The sequence below is a fragment of the Silurus aristotelis genome (assembly GCF_946808225.1).
Source record: "Silurus aristotelis genome assembly, chromosome: 1".
In the NCBI taxonomy this organism is placed as follows: Eukaryota; Metazoa; Chordata; class Actinopteri; order Siluriformes; family Siluridae; genus Silurus; species Silurus aristotelis.
In genome coordinates, this window is record NC_139574.1 from 34370750 (window position 1) to 34398498 (window position 27749).

The 27749-nt window shown below is 40.5% G+C and overlaps 1 protein-coding gene and 1 long non-coding RNA gene across 10 annotated transcripts in view; one reads left to right on the forward strand and one right to left on the reverse strand.

The window, feature by feature from the left end:
• Positions 1-2097, reverse strand: part of LOC310725725 — a 49955-nt gene extending 47858 nt beyond the window's left edge. Inside the window, exon 1 of the long non-coding RNA XR_014533480.1 lies at positions 1974-2097. This is a non-coding gene — a long non-coding RNA (uncharacterized lncRNA). The remainder of the gene's footprint in view (positions 1-1973) is intronic.
• Positions 1-27749, forward strand: part of efna3b (ephrin-A3b) — a 109292-nt gene that overhangs the window by 40539 nt on the left and 41004 nt on the right. The gene's annotated exons all lie outside the window — the stretch shown is intronic.

Genomic DNA, 27749 nt, shown 5'->3' on the forward strand with positions numbered 1-27749 from the left:
GACAAAGTGGTCATAATGTTATGGCCGATCGGAGTGAATTATCAGTTCATTTCCCGAATCATTCGTTTATCTTTCCTATGTAGAGTCACGTGATAAACGAATGAAAGATTTGGATCAGAAGACTTGGGTGGTGAAATGATCATTTCCTAGACATCCGAAGACATTTACAATTGCGTGCCTCTCACTTTGTGCCGACAGTGCAGGGATTGAGTACATATGTTAGGAAAAGTCAGGTGTCCCAATGCTTTTGCGTATGTAGTAGGGTTGTAACGGTACACGTATTCGTAATTCTTTTCGGTGCAGGGCTTTTGGTTTCGGTACACACGTATTCGTATCTTTTTTACGTGCAGTACACAGTTAAAATCCGAGTTCGCTCACGAACGTTTTTTTTTTTTCTTTATCAACTTGAAAACATACACCACAATGCCGGGGTATAAAAAAAGAAACTAGAGTTAGCGCAGTGTCACTGTGGTTGCTGACTCTGTAGCGGAGATACGATTTGTTTTGCGCATGCATGAAAAAGCTAAAGGATCCATGGCGCTATGGCTTTAAGAATTTCTCTTAAAAGGAGGAAATCCTCACAATTCAACATATAGAGGGAGTAATTGAATGAAGGATGGAAGGAATGAAGACTTGTTAAAGTATGCTGAAATAAGTAGAGCAGTTAAATAGATCATCTTTAAAAAATGAAACATAAAATGGAAACACACACACACACACACACACACACACACACACACACACACACACACACACACTTATATACACATCTGTATTACCCAAATGGGATCTAACAAATGTAAACTATTTCATAATTTTTTTTTCATTTATTACATTTTATTTAATCAATTTAATTCGTGGCAGTTTCATTGATCTCTCAATTTAAACAATATAATAAAAAGTGTATTGCATGAATTAGATGTATTCAAATTTTATTTTAAATAGTATTTTTTTTTTATAATTTAACCATTTTATAAAAAATTGTAAACTGTTCATATGTTGCATTTCTTCCTCCGGGAACCATATCGAAATTGAACCAGGCCGTGACTTAAAAACCAAGGTACCGTTTCACCCCTAATATACAGTGTATGTCCTGAAACAGCACTTCGGCTTCGAGATCCCGTTTCGCTGCTTATACTTTTAAACAACATTCGCCTCACGGCGTCAGCACGAAAGTAGCGTACAGTAGCGAGCTTCACACCGCGTGTCTCTGTGATTAACGACATCCAGGGGAGGGAAGAAAAGGAGGTTACCTCCTCCCATCCTCCGATCCACGCTAATTGTTTCTTTTATATTACATTAAACGATATAGTTAGGTGAGAACCTGCTTGCTTTAAAAGCGACTTCTTCTTCTTCTTCTTCCTATCCTTCTTCTTCCTTTTCTTCCCTTCCGGTAATATAAAGACATTATGTAGCTGCGCTAAAACGATTGCGACCCTATGAGGCGGCACGGTCGCTAAATGAGTTTCTTTTTTTGCTCATCTTCCTCTGAGAAATAAGTCTGTCACCTATAAACTATGTAGCTTTCCTTCTGGGATTGATTTACATTTTCATTTAGGAATCACAGAGAGGATGGGTAACCTTCAAATATTTAATCGCTGTAACCATTAAACAAGATTTGTCAGAATGCTTATTGTTTGTGTGTGTGTTTGTGAGTGTGTGCGCGTGTGTGTAGGTGCCATTGTGTGTGTGTGTGTGTGTGTGTGTGTGTGTGTGTGTGTGTGTGTGTGTGTGTGTGTGTGTGTGTGGCAAGCCTCCAGTTCTGTGAATGTTCTAAAATTATGCATACAATATAAATGAGGTTTAATGTGCCAAGGAGGTGACTCACCCTGGGCTACAAAGGTCATACACACAATACACACAAAGGCATGCACACACAAAGTGTAGACACACACACACACACATACACACATAGAGGATGAGTGGGAGTGTAAGGCCAACACAGAGGCAAGAGGAGAAAGAGTCAGACTGACCTTATTTCCTCACACTGTCTCCTTTACTTCCATCATTTCAAAAGGAAGTCCTGCTCTCTCCTCTTTCCCACAATGCCTCGCTCTCGCCGGTCAGCCAGATAGCGAGTTAGAGCGGGAGCAAGAAGAAAGGTATTGCGGGTAAAAAGAGAGAGATAAACAGCTTCAGAACGGGACCGCAGAAGATTCTGCACGTCCGGAAAAAAAAGAAAGAAATATTAAAAGCGAGGCACGTACAGGCTTCGACCGTTTAACAGCATGATCAATACAATCTATCGATCGAATCGTCTCGGTGCAATCTCGCACTGCCACGACGCCCGGTGACGTGAGCTCCAATTATATATCCAGATCCGCCTCTGTAATAAAAACAGGAGATGAGCCAATCGACTGATGTGACTCAATACCAGTGTGACTATGGAACGATTCGAGCTCGTTAATCATATCCGACGCCACCTGGAAGCCCCGCCTACTTTTACACAGGTAGATGGAGGTCATTAATGTGATATCAAGTTTTATCAGCATACAGCATACAGCTTAAGACATCAAAAATGTCACAACCGTATTAGTTTGCATGCGTCATCTTACAACCAAAAAAAAATGTATTTAATATTTATGTTTATATGATGCTTTTATATACATTTCCCCTAATGTCTAATTCATTCCCATAAATTCACAGGAGGTAACCAACTTATTATTAATATTTCCCAAATTCCCCAGTTTATGTTCTCTTGGAAAGTTTCCGGAAAGTTTCCGCCCCTTCGCATCCCTACTGGTTTGTTAGAAAAGAGTATAGTTAACATACTAGGGATGTCAGGAGATGGAAACTAGGAGAAATCCTTTGACTGAAGATTAAATAGACTGACACCAAAGTGGCAGTTCTTACACTTTACAAATAATTCATACAGTAATAATAATAGCCATGATGAGGAATAGCGTTTTTTGCTCTCCTGAACTGGGCAGCACTCTTTCAACCTTTGACATTTTGGCAAACATCCTTATCCAGCGCAACTAACATTTATCTCATAGAACTGAGCAGCTATGGGGTTAAGGGCCTTGTTTAAGGGCCCAGAACCCAATGCTTTAATGACTAAGATACCACCTCAAAACAACAATCAGCAATGAAAATCAACAATGAAAATGGCAAACATGTGGACATGAAACAATTGACATGAACATAACAGATTAGACAGAACAAATGTACTTATGTGTTTTTTTTTAAACAGTTCACTGCACATTAATGTGGAATTTACTTAAAATCCAGGATTCAGCTGATTTATTTATTTTTGTCCTAAAAGCAGTTCCTGACCACACATCTGATATTCTTTTTACTTTTTTTTGTTTTTTTAGTTCAAGATGCTTAATTTTTTTTTATTTTATACATGCCCACATATACACACAGTACATTATTAAATTGGCAGTAAGGAACCCTCCACATTGCAAATAAACCATGTGATGGACAAAGTGACACTGTGTAAACTAGAAAAGTGTCTTAAATCAGGTCCTTGTTCTGGACCGATTGTGAAGATTTGCACCAACCAGATTACTCGTTTAACTCAGTGCTAAGTACTGCACGTTGCCATATTCCCCCCCCCTGAAACCCCCCACCCCCCCCCCAGGTTCATGGCCACTTAAAAGCTGACGTGTGAACAAGAGCTTAAAAGTGACGAGAGACAAATTAAGTGAGCGAGAGAGAGAGAGAGTGTTTGAAAGAGCTTAGTCATACTATGGTAAACGTGAGACTCATAAGAAAACAGAGCAGTTCGCTTGTTTACTGCTTGAAATTCAGAAGATAATGCATGATGAGGTGAGAGGCCTGCTGAAAAGTCTATAATATACACTATAAGGTCCAAAGTTTGTGCACTCCTGACCCTAAGATTTGCTTTTTGACCGTCTCATTCCATATTTAGTCCTCGTTTGCTGTTATAATAACCTCCACTCTTCTGAGAAGATGTTCCACTAAATTTTGGAGTGTGCTTGTGGAGATTAGTGGTCATGCAGACAGAAGGGTGTTAGTAAACTCAGGTGCTGATGTAGGTGATGTGAGGAGGCCTGGAGTGCAGTCAGCGTTCCAGTTCAACCTCAAAGGTGTTCAATAAGGTTTAATGTCAGAGTTCTATAGCAGGCCACATTTAAGATCTTCCCATCCATCCCATTTAAACCATATCGTCATGGAACTGGCTTTGTGCACAGGGGCACTGCCATGCTGGAACAGGTTTGGGTCTCCTAGTTGAAGTAAAGGGAAAATGTAATTCTTCTACATCCAAACCCGTTCTATACAATTGCATTCCTCCAGCTTTGTGGCCGTTTGAAGAAGAACCACACGTGGGTGAAAAAGTCCAGTGTCCCAATCCTTTTGTTCATCTAGTGCAGCTGAGACACTAGCCTGGAACTCATGAGGATGTTTTATTACCCTGCGTCTTCTCTCAGCTTACAGGTCAAATCTAGTAGCCTAGTTTGTACCCTAGTTTGTCACAAGGCATCTTGTCATGAGAAAACGTACCACTTTACCCTCAAGGACCCTCGTTTTTTTTTTTTCTTTTTTTCCATAAATACAAATCCTTTTCTTTGCTGATTGGCTCCTTGACAGTACCATTTATTTAACAAAGAATTACCTCCTCAGCATGCATGGCCAGCAGCTCCTTCATTTCTGAGTCATTCGAATTTCTGTACATTTATTTTCTGGTTCCCTCCATCCCCTCACCAACCCCCCTGCACCGCCCCCCCGATCCACTAAACTGGTCTCTCAAAAAGCCATCGACTAACATTTCTTAGCAACATAGCGATCATTTCCCAAGAATTGTACTGCCTACGCTGCCACGTCCTCGTTTTCCCTCCCCGATTCCTGATCACTTAAAAGCCGACGGAGAGAAAGGGTTTAAAAGTGACGAGAGACAAATGAAGCGAGAGAGAAGAGCGCTTAGTCATACTGAGGTGGATGTGAGACTCGTAAGAAAGCACCATAAAATAAATAAATAAATAAAAATGACAGGAAACTACAGCATTTTATAGGCTATAAAGCACACAGGCGTTTCTTGGAGGAAAAGATGTGCGAGATTGCCGATGGGAGGGTTTTACTGAGCTGGAGGGGAAAAAAAAAAAAAGAAGGGGAGTCATTATTTTTTGACTGACCCCTAAGCAAACATTAACACGCCCCAACTTCCGAACCACACACACCACACACACCACACACACTTGTGTTGAACTTTAATTAGCGCAGTGTGCTGGCTGTCAAAATCCAATAAAGGAGATGGAGAGAATGAGAGAGAAAGAGAGAGAGGTGCAAATAGGAAGTGTGACAGAGGAGAAGCAGATTTAAAAAAAATGCAACAGGATGGTAACAATTTTCTGTGTGTGTGTGTGTGTGTTTGTGTGTGTGTGTGTGTGTGTGTGTGTGTGTGTGTGTGTACGCTTGTCCCACTGATACAGCGTGTTCAGGTTGGGATATTTGATCTGCCTTTATCATGCGACTCCATTCTTGGCGACCGGTGGGAGTTGTTTCGGGACAAACCAGGCAGATAAAAAAAAGGAAATTTAGTCTGAATATCAAAATATTCTGCTATAGGTAGGAAATGATAGAGGGAGGGAGGGAGGGAGGGAGGGAGGGAGGAAGTTTTTGGACAGACAGAGAGATAGAGGGAAAATGAGGGAGCATTGCAGGGTGTCACAGGGAGAGCGAGAGATGAAGGGGTCAATGCAAGGCGATAAGGAACGAGGGAAATGAGAAACCTCCAGAAGAGAGGGAAAGAGAGAGAGAGAGGGAAAAAAATAGGCATTTTACATACAGCCCGCTCGCAGAGTCGGCGGGAGCGAGGGAGGACAAAACGGGGAGATAATTTGAAAGATATAGATATGTAAATGACAGGTAAATACAAGAAGAAAGAGATAGCTAGAGTGGTGGGGTGCAAAGAGATAGCTACGAGGAGAGGATCGAAAAACGATGGAGCACAGAGGAGCGTGGGGGGGAAATAGGACTACGATTAGAAGAGGGGAAAACGAGTGTGGAGAGCGTGAAACAAAATTAAAAAAAAGAAGCAAAATGCAGGACGAACTCAAAGCTTTCTTGCCTTTCTATCGTTTCTGTCTTTCGCTCATCTGTCGTACGGGTTCGAATGTGATTCAGTTTTTCATGTTATCCTCCTTCCACATCTCTCATATATTTTAAACTCTTCAGCACTCTGGCCTTTACAATTCTCACAGCCATCACTGCTTTACCTCCTTCTCTCTCTCTCTCTCTCTCTCTCTCTCTCTCTCTCTCTCTCTCTCTCTCTCTCTCTCTCTCTCTCTCTCTCTCTCTCTCTCTCTCTCTCTGTCACCAATAATAAACTTTTATTCTCCTCCGTTGAGAGAAAACCAGGAGCAAGGTGAAGAAACTGTGCATACAGGTGTGTGTGTGTGTGTGTGTGTGTGTGTGTGTGTGTGTGTGTGTGTGTGTGTGTGTGTGTGTGTGTGTGTGTGTGTGCGCTATTTTTACTCTTCTTGTTCAAAGCAAATGTGCGCACAAGGACATTCTGACACTGATGGGAAGTTTTGATGGTCTCCATTTGGCTTACTCGCAACCATCTTTCACTCACAGGGATTAAAGGTCAGAGGAAGTGGAATTAAAGGGGCACTTTTGAATGAAACGTTACCAAAGCCGGCAATAAAGATATCATCGCTTCAATGCTACTTCAGAAAAGGGGAAGAAAATCATTGCATTACGGAACCTAAAGGTACTTTGTATGCATTGTACAGAAGTTGAGTTCAGTGAGAGATCAGGGGAACGTTAGGGGTCCGGGAAGCGGGAAGGGGTGTTTTTATGACTGCTTGGGGGCAGTACAAGTTATTATATATAAAACAACAGTATCCGGACAATTAAGTGTTGTAGCCGTATATGGTTTTTCCCCTCAAACTGGAATCATAAAGTACCCCATTTGATATGATGTAGAATTACATTACATTGGAGTGGAAAATCTTGAGTGGCCTGCTATAGATCTCTGACCTATTGAACACCTTTAGAATGAATTGGAATATATATATGCATGCAAACCAAGTACACAAAACAATGTGCTTAAAATAGAGATACAGTAGGGAAAATGTTACTCCAGTAATCCAGTTGCTCCTTTTGAACTTTCACTTAAATAAAAATACAAAAGTATTTGACTTCAAATGAACTTAGGTTTCCAAAGGGTTTTGATTTACTATAGCTATAATGTCCAATTATCATTTTTTGTCACAAGGGTTCAGGTGATATTAATGAGTCAAACACTGATTGATCTATGAAAATTATTACAAGCCCAAAAACCATCTTTCCAACTACTTAAAAAAAAAAAAAAGAATCACACAAATACGGCCACAGGTATTGTGGCAAATTAGAGTCAGAAGTTTGGTGATTGATCATTTAAGCTTTTATTCGCTCCGTAAATAAAAAGAAACAACCGATTTAGCAAAATGTAGTCGAGTCAAAAGTAATATATTTGATTTTTAAATGTAATAAAGTGAAAGTCTCCCCAAACGGAAATACTTCAGTAAAGTTCAGATACGAGGAGAAGCTACTCAAGTACAGTAACAACGTCCATTTATTTTATTACTGTCCACCACTGAGAGTCGGTGTCGAGTTCTGATCACGCGACGGGCGGCGAAACATTTTTCAATTGTCATAAAGTTCCGCAGCCGACGTATTAATGTATTACATTTTAATAACTTCAATAACCATCATCAAGTTGGTCTTAAGTTTTCTAAAAGTCAAAGACCTTTACTGCGTGATGTAACATAGTAAATTGTATTTAAAAATTAAAAATTTGAAAATGTAATATAGTATAAAATATAATAAACATATAAAAAGAAAAACTCCTTTTAATTTATAGTATTCTAGGCATATGTACACTACCATATGTGGAAATATCCAATCTTATTGGAACATTCTGGAAAAAAGAAAAAGAAAAAAGAAATTATTCTTCTCACCCTCCTAATAATTGTGACCATTATGACAAAATATGATCTATTAAAAAAAGAAAGAAAATTGCTATTTAATAATTATATATGAATATTATAAAAATGCAAATGTTAATAAAAAAAAATATTATATATATATATATATATATATATATATAAAACCCTTTGAAGAAAATAAATAAAAATAAATAAATAAATTATTTTTTTAATATATATATATATATATATATATATATATATATATATATATATATATAATTTTATTTGATTTATATATATATATATATATATATATATATATATATATATATATATATATATATATATATATATACATACATACACACACACACACACACACACACACACACACACATATACATATATATATATATATATATATATATATATATATATATATATATATATATATATATATATATATATATATATATATAATTTTTTTTTTCTCTTGTATCCGTGATTGTAGAGCTGCATTTAGCGATGTGACTCCGATGAAATTATTTGTACTTGCCCCCAAAACGCTCTAAACCTGGCTGCACTATTTACTTTTCACAGAAACCTCCAAACCGCCCGCACCTCTTCACAGCTTATTTCTAATGGTCACGAGGATAAGTTGCCCAGGTTGTTGTCATGGCGATGAAATAACCTCTGCTGCAAACTGTTTTTGTGTTTCCAGACCAGCAGTGCTGCGGTGCTGGAGCAGATGGTTTTCTCAGGTCGAGATCGGGGCTCTTTAGCGCTGAAAATGCACAGAACGGTTCAGAGAAATTAGACGGCACTGTTGTGGGAAAAAGGGAATTCGAGGTGATTACGGCACCGGTGGAATCCCTCCAACAAATAAGTGTGTGTGTGTGTGTGTGTGTGTGTGTGTGTGTGTGTGTGTGTGTGTGTGTGTGTGTGTGTGTGTGTGTGTGTGTAAATGCATTGTTGTTCCTAAAGCTTCATTAGTTACATTGTGTTTAAATTCGGCAGACAGATAGAAAGAGAGAGCAGGGGCAGTAAGTAAACAAGTGTCTAACTTTTACACGCCTGCACACACACACACACAAACACACACACACACACACACACACACACACACACAGCGAGCGATTGACAGGTGTCAACTCCACCCGGAGCTGCATATTGACTTGGCATTGCACCAGCAGTCACAAGAGAAACCCTGATAGATAGATAGAGAACGAGGGACATAGGAGAGAGCGGAAGAGAGGGAGTGAGAAAGAGAGAGAGAGAGAGAGAAAAAGAGAGAGAGAGAGAGAGAGAGAGAGGCGTCACATAGAGAATGAAGAAAGAAAAAGCGAGCCAGATGGAAGGATACTGACAGAGAGAGAGAGACAAAGAACGGTGGAGGAAAGAATGTGTTCAAGGGCAGAAAGGAGGAGTCGAACGAGACGCCTCGTTCTACAGTGCGTGTTTGATCGGCACAAAGACGGGTGACCGCCAAATAAAATATTCATCGTTCATACACAAGACACGCACTTTCAAACACTTCCTGTCTCTCTAGCCGTCGCTTTGCCGTGTTTCCACACATCACTCAAAAAGGAGGTAAGAGGAGACTTGTGGGAGAGGACAGAGGACATGGAGGTTAATGCAAACACATGCATCAGGCTAGACAGACTATGGTACACACTCATGTCTTCGTCCAGATTACATTTCCCTGAGTTGGCACACACACGCACACACACACGCACGCACGCACGCACGCACGCACACACACACACACACACACACACACACACATATCCTCACACTGGAAGTCCTGAGATTATGACTTTAACTTGTGAAGTATGCAAAAACGCTGCTGTGACAGTATAACCTCATGTGTATGTGTGTGTGGGTGGGGTGCAAGAATATAATTGCAGGAGCTTCATTCTAATTGTTTTAGAACAGGCTGTGACATTTAATTTTGATAAAAGAGGACTCTGTATGATTAACGGTTTGCTAACGTCCTTGTGAAGACAAGTTTAACAGCACACGGGGACAAATCTCTACATGTACACTCCAACATCTTGTGGAAAGTCTTCCCAGAAGAGTGGAGGTTATCCCAATCGTTGGATCATCGATTTTTTTCCCATCGAGTTTGTACATCATAGCCACCGATTCTCCTTTGAAATAGACACAACACTCTAACTCACGTTAATCTGAGCGTGTTACTTAAACCACATCGTACATAATTTGCTTCGGATTTAGAAAACCGCAGTTCCAAGATTGCAATCGCTGATAGTCCAGTGTCATCCAGTGTCAAATTAGAAATCCAACTCATGACTACCCGTGGTCTTGATCACAAATTCTGAAACATACTGTATCAGAAACATTTGAACAAATCTAGGAAGTTGTAGTTTCATGGATGAGCATTCGATTTTGGATCGAGCGAGTTCAAATCCCAGCACCGCCAAGCAGCCACTGCTGGAGATTTGAGCGAGACTCTTAACCCTCAACTGCTCAGATGTTAAAATTAGATTTTTTTAAGTTACGCTGGATAAGGGTTTCTGCCCAAGTAAATGTATCTATAAGCTTTTTTTAGACAGTCCTTTTTTCTGAGAGTTCATATAGTATGGTCTTGGTGGGAAAATGTATTAAAATAATACAATTTGCAAATGTATTATTCTAAAGGGCTTACAACCAAAAATCACTCTGTTACAGTCTATCAAATAAACAGTATATCTATATCTATATAGGGGTCATTTTCAAAGCAACCTCATGTCTTGTTTCTTGTTTCTGATGCAGTATATGCATTGTCCCAGGACTTACTTTCTTGACAGCGTGCGCTCGAGTTGACACGGATTCCACACTCTTGTGAAAAAGACATTTTCAAAGCAAATCCAACCGAATGTCTTGTGATCACACGCTTCAGTTTAAGACATTAGGCATGAGGAAAATCCGACCTTTTTGTACAAAGCAGTTAACATGCTCAAATTGAGTTACATTTAAGCAGGGGGCTTGAAATACCGTATCATCGGGAATATTGAACTGGTGCTTTCTTTGGATAGAATATTCTTAAAACTGATTATTTTCAAATTTAACTGTAAAAAAAAATAAATCATTTTTAGTGTCATATTAAATTTTTAATAGATTCACAATGACTATGTGTAAGAAAAATATTTAAGTGTTTTTTTTTTTTTTTTTTTAAGTCATGTTGACCAATCAGGAATCAGAATTTTTTTATGCTTGTGGAAATACACTGTGTGTGTGTGTGTGTGTGTGTGTGTGTGTGTGTGTGTGTGTGTGTGTGTGTGTGTGTGTGTGTGTGTGTGTGTGTGTATAGATATACTGTATATATAGAGAGCTGACTTTTCAGTGACGTGGTTCTTCTTCAAACTGTTACCACAAAATGTGGAGGATGGACATTTTCCCTTTCTTTGAACTAGGAGACCCAAACCTGTTCCTGCAAGCTCTATGAAGATATGTGTTGGAAAGAAAGATCTTGAGTGGCCCTCTATACAGTCTGACCTCATCCCAATGGCCTCATCACCTACATCAGAACCTGACTTCACTAACACCCTTGTATATGAATGAGCAAAAATCTCCACAAGTGCCCTCCAAAATCTAGGGAAACATCTTCCTAGAAGAGTGGAGGTTTACTATAACAGCAAATAGGGACTAGGTGTGGAATTGAATGTAAAAAAAAAACACACAAATCTCAGTCAGGTGTCCACAAGCTTTTGTCCATAGAGTATATGAATGTTACTGAAAAAAACTCACACTTTGACTGGTTCATGGTGTGAGTCGCTACACATCCACCAGAGCCAAACCCGTGGTGATTTGTTGCTTGCGGTTGGAAATGCAGAACGGTCCGGATTGGCTTGTTCGGACCGTATCATACTATAGCACGCACCCGTCATTTACAGCCACGCAATAATGATTCATCTGCTAACTGTTGTAGCACCAATAAACAAATCTGCAGTCTTTGCAAAGCGAGGCCGTCTGTGGTCGAAGAAAGTCGATGGACGGTTGAAGGTGTGTGTGTCGGTGTGTGTATGTATGTGTGTGTGTGTGTGTGTGTGTGTGTGTGTGTGTGTGTGTGTGGGTCTCACAGAAAGCCCTCTGAGTATGTGCACTTTAGACCATTACACTACTCCAATCTCCTCCCCTCGTAACCGCTTTATTGATTCTCCATAAGAGCCTCCGAACTAGCAATATCCAGGGTTGTAAACATACTCCGTGATCTCTGTGTGCCTGTGCATGTGTGTGTGAGCGCGAACGTCTGGTCATAACTCCTACAAAGGTTAAAGGTTAACACACAAGCGAGTGTCGAGTCTGCAGTTCGATAAACAAACTCGCAGGTACACTAAAGCAGAACTGACTCCAAGGGAGATGTGTTTTTCTCTCGGTTGCTGCTCTGTTTGCTTTAATTGTTTACACACTTCACTCTTTCCTTTTTTTTTTTTCTCTCCTTTATTCCATTTCTTATTTGACAACAATTTCAAAAATATACTAAAATTACACTATATGGACTAAAGTTTGGACTGAAATATGGACTGAAGGTTATCCCAATAACCTTTATTCCTCTGGGAAGATGTTTCAATAGATTTTGAAGTGTGGTTGTGGAGATGTGTGGGGGAAAAAAATAAAGTCAGGTATTGATGTAGGTGAGATGAGGAGGCCTGGGGTGCAGTCTGTGCTCCAAATCATCCCAAAGGTGTTCAATAGAGTTAAGGTCAGATCTCTATAGTAGGCCACTCAAGCTCTTTCACTCCAACCCACATAAAACATATCTTCATGGCTGGAAATTTGGCACAAGGGAAATGTCATGCTGGAACAGGTTTAGGTCTCCTAGTTCAAGTAAAGGGAAATTGTAATGCTGCCACATCCAAAGACGTCCTATACAGTCGTGTGCCTCCAACTTTGTGGTATCAATTTGTGGAAAAACCACATATGGCTGGAAAAGTCAGGTATCCTTTTATGAAAAATGTACAGAAACATATAAAATGTAATTACATTGGAATGCATTAAAACCCAGTTCACGGCGCTGTGGTCCTGAGTGGTGTCAAACACACTCCCACCCTTCCTACACACGCATTCACAATGCAAATAAGTAAAAAAAACAAAACAGAAAAACATCATAGACTATCGAGTCTACCTCTGGAGAACTTTGCGCACCCACACACACCTCTTTACAAATGTGAATAACATCATGGACTACTACTGAACCAAACTCTACTTTCCACTAAGTAGTAGTTCGACCGAGGGTAAAGTCGCACTGTCGCATGACTATGTATTTTTTAAGGGTTTAGGGCCTTTCTGAAGGGCCCAACAGTGCCAAGACGGTGGTGGCTTGGTCAGATCGTCTCAGCTCCCACTTCCTTTTAAAACGAGCTACAACTTCCTTTATTCATATCCATTTTTTCCCTCTTTCAATGTTTGTCATTTTGTAAATAAGTATTTCATCGTATGGTGTTTCCTGTACACATAACAATAAGCTCTTGAATCAATAAACATAAATATTAAATGTACTGTTAAATATTAAGAATATGAAATCATTTCAAGCGTACCCAATTTCAAAGAAAGTCATTTTGAGGAAAGGTTCCTGTAAGCCATTTAGAACACACTCTACGAACTAAAGTTTACAGACACCAGATTAATAGCAAAGAGCAAGAGATCTATGTGCTTTTTCGAGCATTTCATTCCACATTAAGTCCCCACTTGCTATTATAGCAACCTCCACTAATCTGGGAAGATGTTCCTCCAGATTTTGGAGTGTGCTTGAGGATATTTCTGATGATTCATCTACAAGGGTGTTAGAAAAATCAGGGTGTGTAGTGTGAGAAGGTCAGGGTTTTATACAGTATATGATATATATACAGTATATATACATTTATATTTGACGGTCTCGAGCTCTAAGGACCACCGCACTGCAAATGAGTAAGATTCACCAATTCACATCTGGCCGCCAAACTGTTTCTCGAGCGCGTTCTCTCAGCACCGCTGCTGCTACGTGAACATGACGCTTCACAACACTACGGAGACCGAGGCGCGTCCTGAGAGTCACATAGACTACAGATTAACATGGCAGAGGTAGAGCTGTAACTTCCTGGAGTTAGCTGGCAAAAAACATCTGGTTTTATTTAATCTTTTTTCAGTTTTTTGCACTACAAAGAAGTCAAAAGGCAGTAGGGAAGTGGATCAAATAGGAATCAAATTGCTCAACATCGTAATAGGGATGAATCCTGAATGTATCTTTAATGTATCGTACCGTTGGCTGTGCATCAAAATGCGTATCGCATCGGCCTCAGTTATAGAGATGCACATCTCTAATATATTTGTTTGTATATTTGTATAATTTGTTAAATTAGGGGTTTCTGTTTTTTTACCTGGAGGTGTACCATCAAATTTGTCCATGCCTGTACTTTTATATATAACAGGATTGGTAGCTCAGTAGTTAAGGTGTTGAGATACTGATCGACAGGTTGGGGGTTCAAGCCCCGATATCGTCAAGCTGCCACTCTTTGTTCCTTGAGCGAGGCCCTTAACCCTCTGTGCTCCAGGGGGCGCTGTATCATAGCTGACTCTGTGCACAGGTTCTGAACAAGCTGGGATATGCAAAGAAAAGAATTTGACTATGCGTAAATCTTTTATAAATAAAAGCATGACATTTGGTTGCATTTGTGGACGAAATGTAACAAACCACAAAACAAACAAAAAGGAATGGTGTTCCTCTCCAAATGCTAATGTGAATACGTGAAATACAATTCGAACAATTTATGAATATTGTAGTGGAATTTTAATGGAATTGCTTCATGCCTCGGTTCTCCGCCTCCATTTTGTTCCACTGCATCCATCTATCTATCTGTCTTTAATCATCTGTCCCCATAAAGCAACCCCCTCCCCCCCGTAGGTGCCAGCTTGATTTTAATTCATGACACAAAGCCTGTTCTGTTGACAAAGGCTTGAAAAATGGAACATACAGCTCAACCTTTCTCTCTGTAATTCATTTGTAGTGCGGTGGTCCTTAGAGCTCAAGATAATTGGTGCGACTAAAAGTTGCCGGCTAAACAGGACGAGAAAGAGACAAACAAAAAGAGCAAAGGGGGAAAAAAAAAAACACAACGAAGCACTAGGCAGCAAATACGTGGTGGTATATTTTCCCTTTTTCTTTCTTCCCCTTTTTCAGTTCATTATTGATAGGAGCGTCATTAGTTACCATTACGCGTACTGCCGAATGCATCATCAAAACGTCGTCTAATAGGTGCTTAAGAGGGCCCTATCTCAGCGGCAGTTTCAGGGTCGCGCGTTCGAAATCGTCGGAGGAAATGAACAATGGTAATAAAAACGGAAGTAATGAAAGTCGTTCTCCGGCTATCGTCAAACACATAAAAAACATGGGCAATAACGCTCACATGGCACTCGTCTTTACTGCCCAGCGGGGTGCTGTGTTCTCCACACACACTTGAACGAGCATCACGGAGGCAGGACGACGAAGAAGGGAAAACAGATTACATCCTCAGAGGCTTTTCCAAGAAACAGACAGAACGAAAGACAAATCGCAGGGCCGCATGCGAATGCGTCCAGCCACGACCCTGCCGGAACGATGAGAAGCAGTCAACGGACTATTTATCTGTTGGCTTGACAAATTATCTCTTTATGTGTTACTGGCCGTGTATCTGGAATAGTAAAGAGGGTTTGAGTGGAGTATCAAACTTCCTGGACAGAGATAAAAAATGGCAGGGCGGGGGTTTGGGGGAACGAGCGGAAAACAAACCCTGCATAGTAATATCATAACTCAATATTTAATTTCTCTTTAAAATTGACTCAAAGTTGATTTTATATAATTATTGGTTTTCTGCCGTTAAACGTTATCAAAGGGTTTTGGAGGCTCAGCAGTGGCCTCATTAATATTTATACAGTCCATTGAACTGCATGCACCTTCAGACATTTTGAAATGCTTTACTTTCAGGTGACACACTCAAATTAAAAAAAAAAAACAGAAGAAGGAAAAAAAAAGAGCAACACTGTAATGCGTCTTCAATCGTCGCAAAGCAAACCAGCGGAATACAGAGAAAAGTTAGGAGTCAGAAACGTTTCCTGGCGAAATATCTCCAACTACGTCCGGACGGATTAATGCTGTAATAATGAACATATCTCATACTTTCATTCATTTTTATGAAGCCGGTCTCACTGGAAAGGTGTCATGAGGATTGTCGGTTTCTAGCTCATTTCGGACTGTTTTGAAGGCATGATTGCACGATCTTTCTCAGCTAAGAGAGCCCCATAATTCTGTTCGTCAGACCACTGTTGTTGGGAAGGTCTAATTAGACTGACTTGTCATGCTAGTGAGCATGGGACACAGTGAGCCAGGTTGGCCTGCAGTTCTGGCAACTGGCAAGAAACAATGAACGAAAATAGAGAGACAGCGTCAGGCGACCTTGAAATAAAACAATGGGACGAGGAGTTTCAATTTACGATTTATCATGCATATAGTGCAACACATGGTACTCGCTTTAATGATTACATTTACACCCGACATATGGGCGAAAAAAACAACGCCGTTTGGGATTTGACCTTAAAGTTTTGCCATGGTCATAAAACTTAAGTGTGGAGGAATAAATGAAAGATGTATCTAAGAAAGGTTTTTTTTTTACGGTTATGGCATTTTGTCAGACATTCTTTTCCAAAGCAACTTATACAGGTATTCCTCTACTTGCGATAGAGATACGTTAGGACGACCCCATCGTAAGTCAAACATATCGTAAGTCGAAGATTGTGCTATGACTGTGACAGCCTTTCCTGCTTCATGCTGATGTATAATTTTCATTTCTTGGCACTAAACTGATGGCTTTCCTCTTCTTTTTTTCACTACCAGCAGGAGACATACTTGGCCGCTTGAAAGACCTGCTTTTTTCACTATAATTGCTGTTTGAAACCGTTTGAAACAGAAATAAATACACACTCACACAGGGACAACTTTACTCTGTCGATGGATGGTGAGAGTGGGGCATCTCGCAGGGTATCGTACACCAAACGCTGCCTGTGCCTGTTGCAGGAAATTGAAAATATGTAAAAAATTTTGTCATATCGCAATCATCATCATAAAATCGTAGGTCGAACCATCGTAACTTGGGGACCATTTATAGATACACAACTGAGCAGTCGAACAGTCGACTCCTTGCTCAATGGCAGCAACCTTCAAATCAAAAGTCCAAGAGGAATTCCCAGACTTACGATGGAGATGCGTCACAATGATACCATCATAATATTTGTACAGTTTTTTTCGCATTGCTATCGTCATTGTACGTTTGAAAAATCGTAAGTAACTCGGACTACCTGTACTTTGCCTATTAGAAAAGATAGTAGGGTGATATTGAGGAGGTGGTTAAGCTCTGGGTGTCTGATCAGAATGTCACGGTTTCAAGCCCCTATATCACCAAGCTGCCACTCTTAGGGCCCTTGAGCAAGTCCCTTAACCCCTCTGTTCTCCAGGTGGGCAGTAACACGGCTGACCCTGTGCTTTGACCCTAGTTTCTTATCATCGCTGGGATATGCAAAGAAAGAATGAATTGTGCAGTAAAGTACATGTGACAAGTATAAAGCACCTTATTTCCTCCCAAATAATAATAAACCATGCCAGGGTTTAGTAATTCCATTAAGCTTAGAGTTGTTACTGGAGTGCACCAACAAGCTGGTAACCAGGCTCTTCAATAAGTTCAATATTTGGTAAAGAGGAAGGTATTCAAGCTTTGTTTGAAGACAGCCTGAAACTTGACAATTTAGACAGCCAGGAGATGTTGATTCCACCACCTGGGTGCCAGAACAAGATAAGAGTCTTGATCCATGTCTTGCCTGTATCTTGAGGGATGGCAGGTCCACCCAAGCCGTGTTTGTTGCTGGAAGGAAACATGGTGCAGAGAGTTTTAAATCTGATACAGGCAGCTCGAAGGAGCCAGCACAAGGAACACATGTGAGATAACTTGGTGAGATTGAAAATAAGTCTGGCAGCTACATTTTCGATCAGGAATGCACGGCACTCAGGGGAATACCTGCCAGGAGCGAGTTGCAGTAGTCCGGTCTGAAGATGACAAGGGACTGAACAAGGACCTCAGCGGCCTCTGTGGCGAGAAATGACATCACGGATGCTTGCAATGTCGCGGAGGAGAAATCTATACGACTGAGTCCGAGTTGCACTACGAGGAGAGAATGTGGAGAGCTGGTTTTCCAGACTACCCCAGGGTTTCCTGCGCTGTGAAACCGTCTGATCCGAGAGATCCCCAGGGAGGCATGAGAGACGAATCGCTGGGGAATATACAGCAGCCCGGTCTCGCTGCGATTCAGTTTCAGGTGATGAGCTGCCATGCATGAGGAGAGGTCTGCCAGCCGTGCAGAGATGGGCACAGAAACATGAGAGTCTGAGGGAGGAAAGTTGAGGCTGAGTTGAGTGTCATCAGCATCGCAATGATATGAAAATTCATGAGGATATGCAGTTGCTTGGATCAAATTTGGAACATCTTTATGTTACTTGAGAGAACAATGCTGGGACATAAATCCCAAGAACTTTACGGTCGGACAGGTAAGTTTTGCAATTGACCTTTTGCCAAAGGTTGTGAGGATCTTATGACATGGGACTCTATGGAGTGCAGGCCAGCAAACCCATCTTTTGTACATAATTGGGATACAAATGACAAATGGGAACAGAGACTCACAGATTTGTTAACATGCCATGTAGTGGCACAGTGCGAAGGTTTAAGTATACACTCCTCTTAAAAAAAAAAAAAAAAATGCCACGCACAAAATGGCAAATTTTAAAGCTTCGCTTGTCGAATATCATTGGTCGGAAAACGCGTGAGAACCGTACAAATGCACTCGCTTGACCCTCCTGTGCCACCGTATTATTTACTTTTTGAGGAAAAGTAAAATCATGTTAACGATCAAGGTGTTTGAAGGTCCAGCGTCTTAGTGGTTAATATAGTCGTATAGTAATATAATATACACCCCTCACATTTCAGCAACCATTTTACTTAAATGTGTGTGATTGTGCACTGCCATGGGTTGGCATCTTGTCTAGGATGTCCCCTGCTGTGTTTCCTCCGAGTTCCTTGGAATAGGCTCCAGGCTCCCTCAGGACACTGTTTAGGACAAGAATGGGGATGGAAGGATGGATGGATGGAAGGATGGATGGATGGATGGATGGATGGATGGATGGATGGATGGATGGATGGATGGATGGATGGATGGATGGATGGGAATGCTTGATGCAAAAGTCTGGCTGTACGACATTTTTCAAATATATATTCTGGGATGTTTTTAAAAAAAGTAGTCATTATGTGGTTTTGTGCCACACGTGAGGCAGCTCTTCAATAGCCTAATAAGTTCATAAATAGAAGCAGTATTGATGGAGCAGGGAGAGATCAAGATTTGTTTCATTCTTGCTCATTTCCTGACCAGTGTTTTGTTGTTAAGGCCATTAAAATCTCCACGTTTTTCCATTTTGTGCAGGTTTTTTTGTGACATTTGTAATAGAAATATAATACAGCAAATGTGAAAGTATATAAAGACAATCAGCTGAAGAAGAGAAAGAGAGAGAGAGAGAGAGAGAGAGAGAGAGAGAGAGAGAGAGAGAGAGAGAGAGAGACAGACAGACAGACAGACAGAGAGGGAGAGAGAGGAGTGCAAAAGGGTAATATGAGCATTAGCATCATGTTGTTCGCTACTGAACAGTCAGAGAAGAGGCACTGAGAGAGATAGAGAGAGAGAGAGAGAGAGAGTAATTCTCTAATTGTCTGTGGCAAATGGACTTTGGAGCAAGGTGAAGATGGGTTAGTGAACACCTCTCCCCAAAGACATATATTGATTCCTGGACAGATTTAAAACCAGCACAACCAGATGTGCGTGCGCGCGCACACACACACACACACACACACACACACACACACACACACACACACACACACACACACACACACACACACACACATATATACAAAAGCAATGACTACTCAATCCTTCTCCATTCTACCTTGCGTAAGGAAAACAAACACTGTGTATAAATGAACTGTATACCTATTTACCCCCCCCCCCCCACACACACACACACACACACACATTCTCTCTCTCTCTCTCTCTCTCTCTCTCTCTCTCTCTCTCTCTCTCTCTCTTTCTTTCCACATGTCTAATTTACCATACACATTCCCAGCTTATTTCGCTCGCGTGCGGCGCCATCTGTAAATAAGCTCCCTGCAGTTCTGAGTGAATATTGACTCAAAATAGAAAGTGATCAGACGTCTTCTTTTCTCCATCGAAAACACAAACCTACACAATATTATTCCAGCTTTGTGTGTGTGTGTGTGTGTGTGTGTGTGTGTGTGTGTGTGTGTGTGTGTGTGTTGTGTATTACTGAAGCAGATGCTCTCCTTTAATTAAATATAGAGCTGAGGTTAATTAAGAAGAAGGGAGAGGAAATAAAGGCAACAAGGGAAGACAAGAGTGCTGCTTTCCTATAATGGTGATTGCTGATTCAGCTCTCTCTCTCTCTCTCTCTCTCTCTCTCTCTCTCTCTCTCTCTCTCTCTCTCTCTCTCTTCTCTCTCTCTCTCTCTCTCTCTTTCTCCTACTATATTCAATATGTGCTTTCTCTCTGGCTCTCACTGTCTTTATCTCTGGTAGTAACTGCATTGAAGGTCAGTAGTAAATGTAGAGGGTGGAAGTGCAAAAGTGCTTGAAAAACAGGATGTTTCAGACAGAGCTTCCTCATCAGCTGCACAAGGAAAAGTGCTTCTCGAGCTGAAAATTACGACCACTCAATTTACAGGCTCTCGTCACGTGTGTGTGTCGTCCCCCCCCCACAGCTCTTCTCAGGTATTGCCGCATTGCTGCTCTTTATAGTATCTCCTACAGGACTAACTTTGGGAACTACACCAGAATTCTCTCAACTTCTCCTTCTCTCTCTCAGTACGGTTTATTAGGTACACGCACCTCGTAGCTACATTCCTCAGAGATCACTCCTCAGCAAACACCATCCATATAGGAGTACTTAATAATACACTGTAGAAGAAAGAAAAGTGGAGGTTAAACATAACCCAGTTTGAGTCAAGTCAGAGATGGATTGGGGTAGAAGAGGACACAGTGTGGCATCAGTGTGGCATACATACACTGTGGGGTATAAACCATTTTTTGTGACCTAAGAAAATAAAATGATAATAAAAAAAAAATCATTCATTATACTGGCACTAATTTCGTTAACGCTCGATTAATGCAGCGCACATTTCTGTTTGACCATTTTCATAAAAAATATAAATAAATAAATATAAATATGATGCACACATCCAGCAATTAAAACCGTCCGTGTGGAAACATAGCAAAAGTTCCGTTTGTTGTCCGGATGATATACGTAATTGAAAAAGCCGTAATTACTTTAAAACATTTACAAGAATATTTCGTCTTCATGCTCTACATTGGGTCTGGTTTCACTAATAACAAACATACGCTTGCATGAAACATCCATATCCGTTTGCGCCCATGCTGATTAGCGTATTAAAAACGTGAAAAGTATTCATTTAGGGTACATTTAGCACAGATGAAAATTAGCGATTAAGTTGCGATTAATCACAAGTTCACTTGTGACGATCATGCGATTAATCGCGATTAAACATTTGAATCGGTTGACATACATTATATATACATAGACAAATACAAAATTACAGCCCAGGTTCAGTCAGGTGGCTTGTACCTGATGATGTGAAAACCACTCGTCTCTATATGTGACCTCTGCAGTATCATGAGCCTGACCTGACATCAGAGAGTAAACATGTCAGGATGATGATGTTAGGGAGGTGAGAGGTCTTATCGCTGGCCTTCTTCTCCGTTCAGAGTGGGTTACCATCCAGTGTGACAGTTAAGAGCTGCCCCAGCGACATGCCTGATAACTAGCATTAGCTACACTTGGCTTCTCAGCCCTTTCAGTAGTCGTAATGAGCTGATTAAAAAGTTTGACCTTGGTGGTGAAAGACAAATTTTTTCGCAAGTTTCTAGCGAGATATGTTTGGATTCCAAAAATATTTATTCAGAAAAGAAGCAACATTGCTAGCTAAAACCAAATGATCGATTCAATGGTTATTGAAATAGAGACTAACACACACACACACAGCACGAAAAAAGATTTGAAGGTTTTTACACTATATGATACTGAATGCTGGATTGTGTGGTCCGATCCAACAGATGAGCTCCTGTAGCTCAAATTACTGAAGACGTTAATGCCGTTAACGTTTGACTGGTCAGAACTCTTTTGGCAGCAATGTAATATTTGACTGGTGGTCATAATGTTATGGCTGATCTATGTACAGTATATAGTACAAAAGTATTAGGACACCTGGCTTTTCCAGCCATATGTACTTCCTCCCTAAACTGTTAGCACAATGTTAGAGGAACACAATTGTATAGAATGTGTTCGATTGTCAGAGCATTACATTTCCCCTTCACTTGAAATTCGAGAAGCAAACCTTCCAGCATGACAAGCATCACACGTGTTGGAGTTGAAGATCTCGAGTGGCCCGCTATGCAGCTCCATAACCCTATTAAACACATCTGGGATGAAGTAGAACACCGACGCACTCCAGGCCTTCTCACCCATCATCAGTAGCTGACTTTACCAACACCCTTTTACTTAGACAGGAAACCTCCAAAAAAAAAAAACCCTTTTAATGAATATAATGAAGTATCACTTAACTCTATAATTGCTTCCCTCTACTGGGCATACATAGAACAGAATCTCATGTTACATTCTCTCTCTCTTAGACTTACACACACTTAGTTTTTATTATTACAGTTACATTTCATTATTCCCGGTTGTTATCATGTTGTCTGAGGCTCCATGTCTGATTCTTGAGATGCAAAATACGATTTGAAAAAAACGATCAGAACGATTGGCTGGAGTCAAAGCCGGTCTTCGCCGAAATCGAAGCTCCACGGCGGAAAACCCGCGATTACACAGAACGAGGATCGTCACGAGAACGGCTTTTTCATACACAATCAATTACAGTGCGCACAACGTCTGTGAAATTTTCTCTCGACTCAATATCACACTGTTTGCTAAGTCTTTGTATCTACTTACATTTCAAACCGGTTATTAAAGCAGATTTATTATTTATTATATACTTTTTTTTTTGTAGGACATACAAGCACAGGCCACTTTATTAGGAACATATGTACATTTCACAGGCTCATTTATGCAAATATCCATTCAGTCATTAATGGTGCATCAGAACAGCAAGTTTATTGGCATCCATCACACACTCTGGTTAAATATTTCCATACAGATTTTTTTAAAGGCTACACTAATACGGATAAATTTTAAAATGGTGTTTTAATCTTTTCCCAAAAGTCATTCACGCTAAATCATCTTAAAGTTCTCACGTCCCTATTACTGGGATTGAGTAGAACGCAAGACAGTTCAACCTTTCTCTATTTGAAACGCCAGGGCACTGACGAGGAAAGGCAACGTCACGCGGCTAAAAATGCGCCATTGTTTTTCGCAAGCCTCCGTTTTCACAGTCCACGCTGCAGCGCAAAAACAAAGTTTGTTACGTTTATCGATTTTTTTTTCAAAAAAGCTCTGTTTTCATTGACTGAAAACACTGTCTCAGTGTGGACAGAAGGCCAGAACGAAGAGAAAAATATGCGCTTTCTAATGAAAACGTATTCCTATGGACACTGGCCCAGAACAATAGCTTTGCTGATTTGCTCACAAGAAAGACTCAAACCGCAAAATACCTCTTTATAGCCATTGTGAGAAGAAAAGGAGCTCTGATCTGCCCAATTTTGAATCCTTGAAGAGAAATCCACACCAGGTGAGCAGGAGACAATATCCAGATTCCACTCTTGTACACATAACTGCCACCTGGATGTTTTTTGTCATTCTCTATTAACTCTGGAGACAGTTGCAGGGCAAAAACCTAATAAAAAGGATCCTTTCTTTTGCCTTTAATCTACTGTTTCATATATATGATGATAAAAAAAAAAAACCTTGTTTGGTGCTTTTCAATTCTTTATTTAGCTATTTAGTATTTTATTTAGTAAAGTAACAACATTTAAAAAATTCTAGCATGTGTACATAAGACAAATGAAAAACAAACAATTAAACAATAAAAAAAAATCATAAATTAAATAATACTAAGAATGAAAGAAAAAAGAATTAAAAAATTAAAGGGGGGGGGGGTATTGGTGGAGACAATAATTACTTAGGGGAGATCTGATATAATATTTGTCATTCCATGACATTCTGCCTCAACTGAAGCATTTGACCTGGTGGATATGAGGTAAACGTGCTACTTATTTAGTGGACATCCCACCCCTGTAGTAGACCGAGACTTGCGATACAGCAAGGTAAATTCCAGGACTATTCATCAAGCGAGTTTAAGCGGTCACGTCTCTGCGCCGTGTTTCTTTACCGGTCAATTCTGTGAGAATAAAAACAATTCCAAGTATTTAAAACTGTGTTTGCCCAGATATGATGCCTTTACCATTCAGATTTAAAGCAGGAAGAGAAAATAAAAAACAAAATAAATGTAAAAAAAGGAAAACAAAGCAATAAGATTCCCGATACCCCTTAAAAGATGTCTGTGAAACAAAAATGGTGGGAGAAAATGAACATAGGGTTCAGTATCAGAGTAGAAACAAATTGATGGGAATAATAACATTAAACATGAACACATAGAACAATACAATGTGGTTTCAAAAAGTTTAGAGACTAGTAATTTATAAAGCTACGTTTAAACACACTCACCTTCGAAATAATCCTTGGTCTTCCCGATCTCTCATCATATTCCAGTGATGTTCTTTTGCTCTTGAAGCACACTTGCCACTCAAACACCTCGGATGACTCATTGCAGCATCGCCGTATGTTAAACGTATGACATGTTAAACTTCTCTGTGGCTGATTTGCCATTTAACGCAGAATTTCACGTTTGCTCTTTGTTCTCTTTGTTGCTGTCCATGATAAAATCGCAGACGAGGTAACGCACGTGGTCAGAATAGCACCGGTTAGCACCATTAGTCTAAAAAATGTTTGACACCACCTCAGCAGTGGTGGGCGGTCAGGGTTAGCAAAGCCTTCTCTGCTGGCCTAAACACTATCAGAAGCACCGACCTACATTTACAACCTACAATATTTGTTCATTTGTTCAACAACAGTTTATTCTCTTTATTTTGTGGCGTTTCTTTTGGCTGCACTGCTTCCAGCACGTGTATGTGGAAGTTAGATTTTTTGTCCAATCACATTTCAGCCTCTATGTGCTGCCATGTCAATCTAATCTGCCCAGGGCCCTTCAGAGTCTGTTCTGCTGGCCTTTTTTTACATCAGTCTCTATAAGAAATAAATCTATTTCTTTAACCAATCCGATTTCAAATTCACCTCACAGGGCAGCTATCTGGCCCATAATAGCGTCAGCCTTTTTCCGTCCTTTGATTGGTTGGTCAGAGGGAAACTGTTACAGCCAAGTTCGACTAGCAAAACACGTGTGTAGCTCTGCACACATTAATACATCCGAGTTAGACTTTTTTATGCCTATGGAGGAATAGAAATTGATTTGGTCTCTGGCATACTTTAAAATCCATTTTCAAGAAAATGGACATGGTGAGGAGGTCGTCCAACCCCAAAGCTAGCTAGCTTGTCTCTGCCTGGGAAAGGGATTGTTCTCCGCTTCCAGACCAGTAAATACGAGCAGTACCACTGGCTTACAGCCTCTGAGGAGCGGTGCAAATTTTATGAGTATGCATATATGGTGAGTAGGATGTATTTTATTAAAATGTGTATGTTTTTGTCATGTTATTAGACAAATATTGATTCTAAACTGCTCCAGATGATGTAGGTGGCACAGTTGCGGTTGTAGTGTAAAGGTTTGGAGCTTATTGCTTTGGTAAAATGGTATTCACCCTCCATATTGCAAAATGTCTCTCTCTGTAATGCCACGCCTTGTTATATTGCGTTCTTTTATAGTATTGATGGTTTATATAACTGCGACGTGATAGTGTAGGGTCCCCACTGAAGGCTCAGGTACCAAATTTACGACTCGCCACTCCACCTCATACATATAAAGTTGATTTAAAAGCAAGGCTTAACAAAGAAAAACAACATGTTTCTTGTTGCCATGACGCAATCATACAACATACCGTTTATAGGGGTATCCAGAGAGGAGAAACCATAACTCAGGGGAGTCTAATCTTTACCACAAAGTGACAGTGTGGGTTCAGGTTTTTATTCCGACCAAGCGAGTCCACGCCACATTCTACCTGTTTAAAAATGAATGCTGTTTATTTTCAATGATTATCGGGTGTGGCCCCTGATAGGTTGGAATGAAAACCTGCACCCACGACAACCATTTGTAGAAAAGCTCGGAAGAGGACAAGGATGGTAGAGAGAGTAATATGAACATCATTGATATGTTGCATTGAATCTTTGAATAAATGTGTGAACGCGCGCGTGTGTGTGTGTGTGTGTGTGTGTATATAATTAAGAACAGGTGTGTCTTATTAGAAGCTGGGTGATTGTGAGCTTTTGTGTGTGTGTGTGTGTGTGTGTGTGTGTGAGTGTGAGTGTGAGTGAGTGTGTGAGTGTTTGTGTGTGAGTGAGTGAGTGAGTGAGATTTGGGAGTTGTGGTCTACGGCAGCCATGTCTGTAATCTGTGTGGGGGTGCTGGGAGTTCTCCGTTGACTTGAAAATGGGCGTGGCTATGCAGGAAGCATACTGACTACTACAGGTGAATAATCTGTTACACCGCTGTCTTCCTGTGTGTGTGTGTGTGTGTGTGTGTGTGTGTGTGTGTGTGTGTGTGTGTTTAATAAAAAGAGACCTGAGTGAAACAGCCACAGAGAAAGCGAGGGGGAGAGAGAGAGAGAGAGAGAGAGAGAGAGAGAGAGAGAGAGAGAGAGAGAGAGAGAGAGAGAGAAAGAGAAGGAGAAGAGAAAGACAGAAATGTTATGAGAGTGAGTAATAGATCTGTAGAGGAGCTAAGTGATAGATAGATGAATAGAAAGAAAGAAAGAAAGAAAGAAAGAAAGAAAGAAAGAAAGAAAGAAAGAAAAAGACAATTTCGATTTTCATTTAATAATTGAATAATAATGTCCCACGAGAAGTGACCTAGAACTGAAAATCGAGAGAGACAGATATTAAACATCTTTATACTGTCCCCTGCTGGTGGAGCTTTGGTATTACACCACACTAATGCATACAATACACACAAGCATATACACACACATATGCATATGGTATATGTGTATTTATATACACACATCCGTGCACACATTAGCACACACGCTTCATATCTAAGAAAGTCCTGGCAGCTCTCAGACCCGGCTGTGTACGATACGAGAACGCAGAGGGATGAAGTTATTGATGTTTGGCTCCCTGCCCTGTCTGTCGTTCCTGTGATGGATGAGCATGGAGGAGGAGATGACAGAGGGTGCGTTCAACTTCTGCTCTGGAGATACACACCGTGCCATGGTGCCTGTAAAAAAAAAAAAAGAAAAAGAAAAATATCCCTCCCGTTTGTTCAGCACCTCATTGCCAGCCATCTGAACACCTTATCCTGAAATGATAGCCAGACCATCCAGACGAGATCCAGACACTTCACAGATGGCCAGTAATTCTCTATCTTCTGCTCTCTCTTTCCCTGTCTCTCGCACACACACACACACACACACACACACACACACACACACACAGAGAGAGAGAGAGAGAGAGAGAGACGCACACATCATTATGCAAAAACGTCCTTTTTTGTCCTCATCTCACCTCAAAGCAACTGGCAGGGGAACGATGATGATCGCTAAATGTGTTAGATGCGTGTTAAATGTGTGTGTGTGTGTGTGTGTGTGTGTGTGTGTGTGTGTGTGTGTGTGTGTG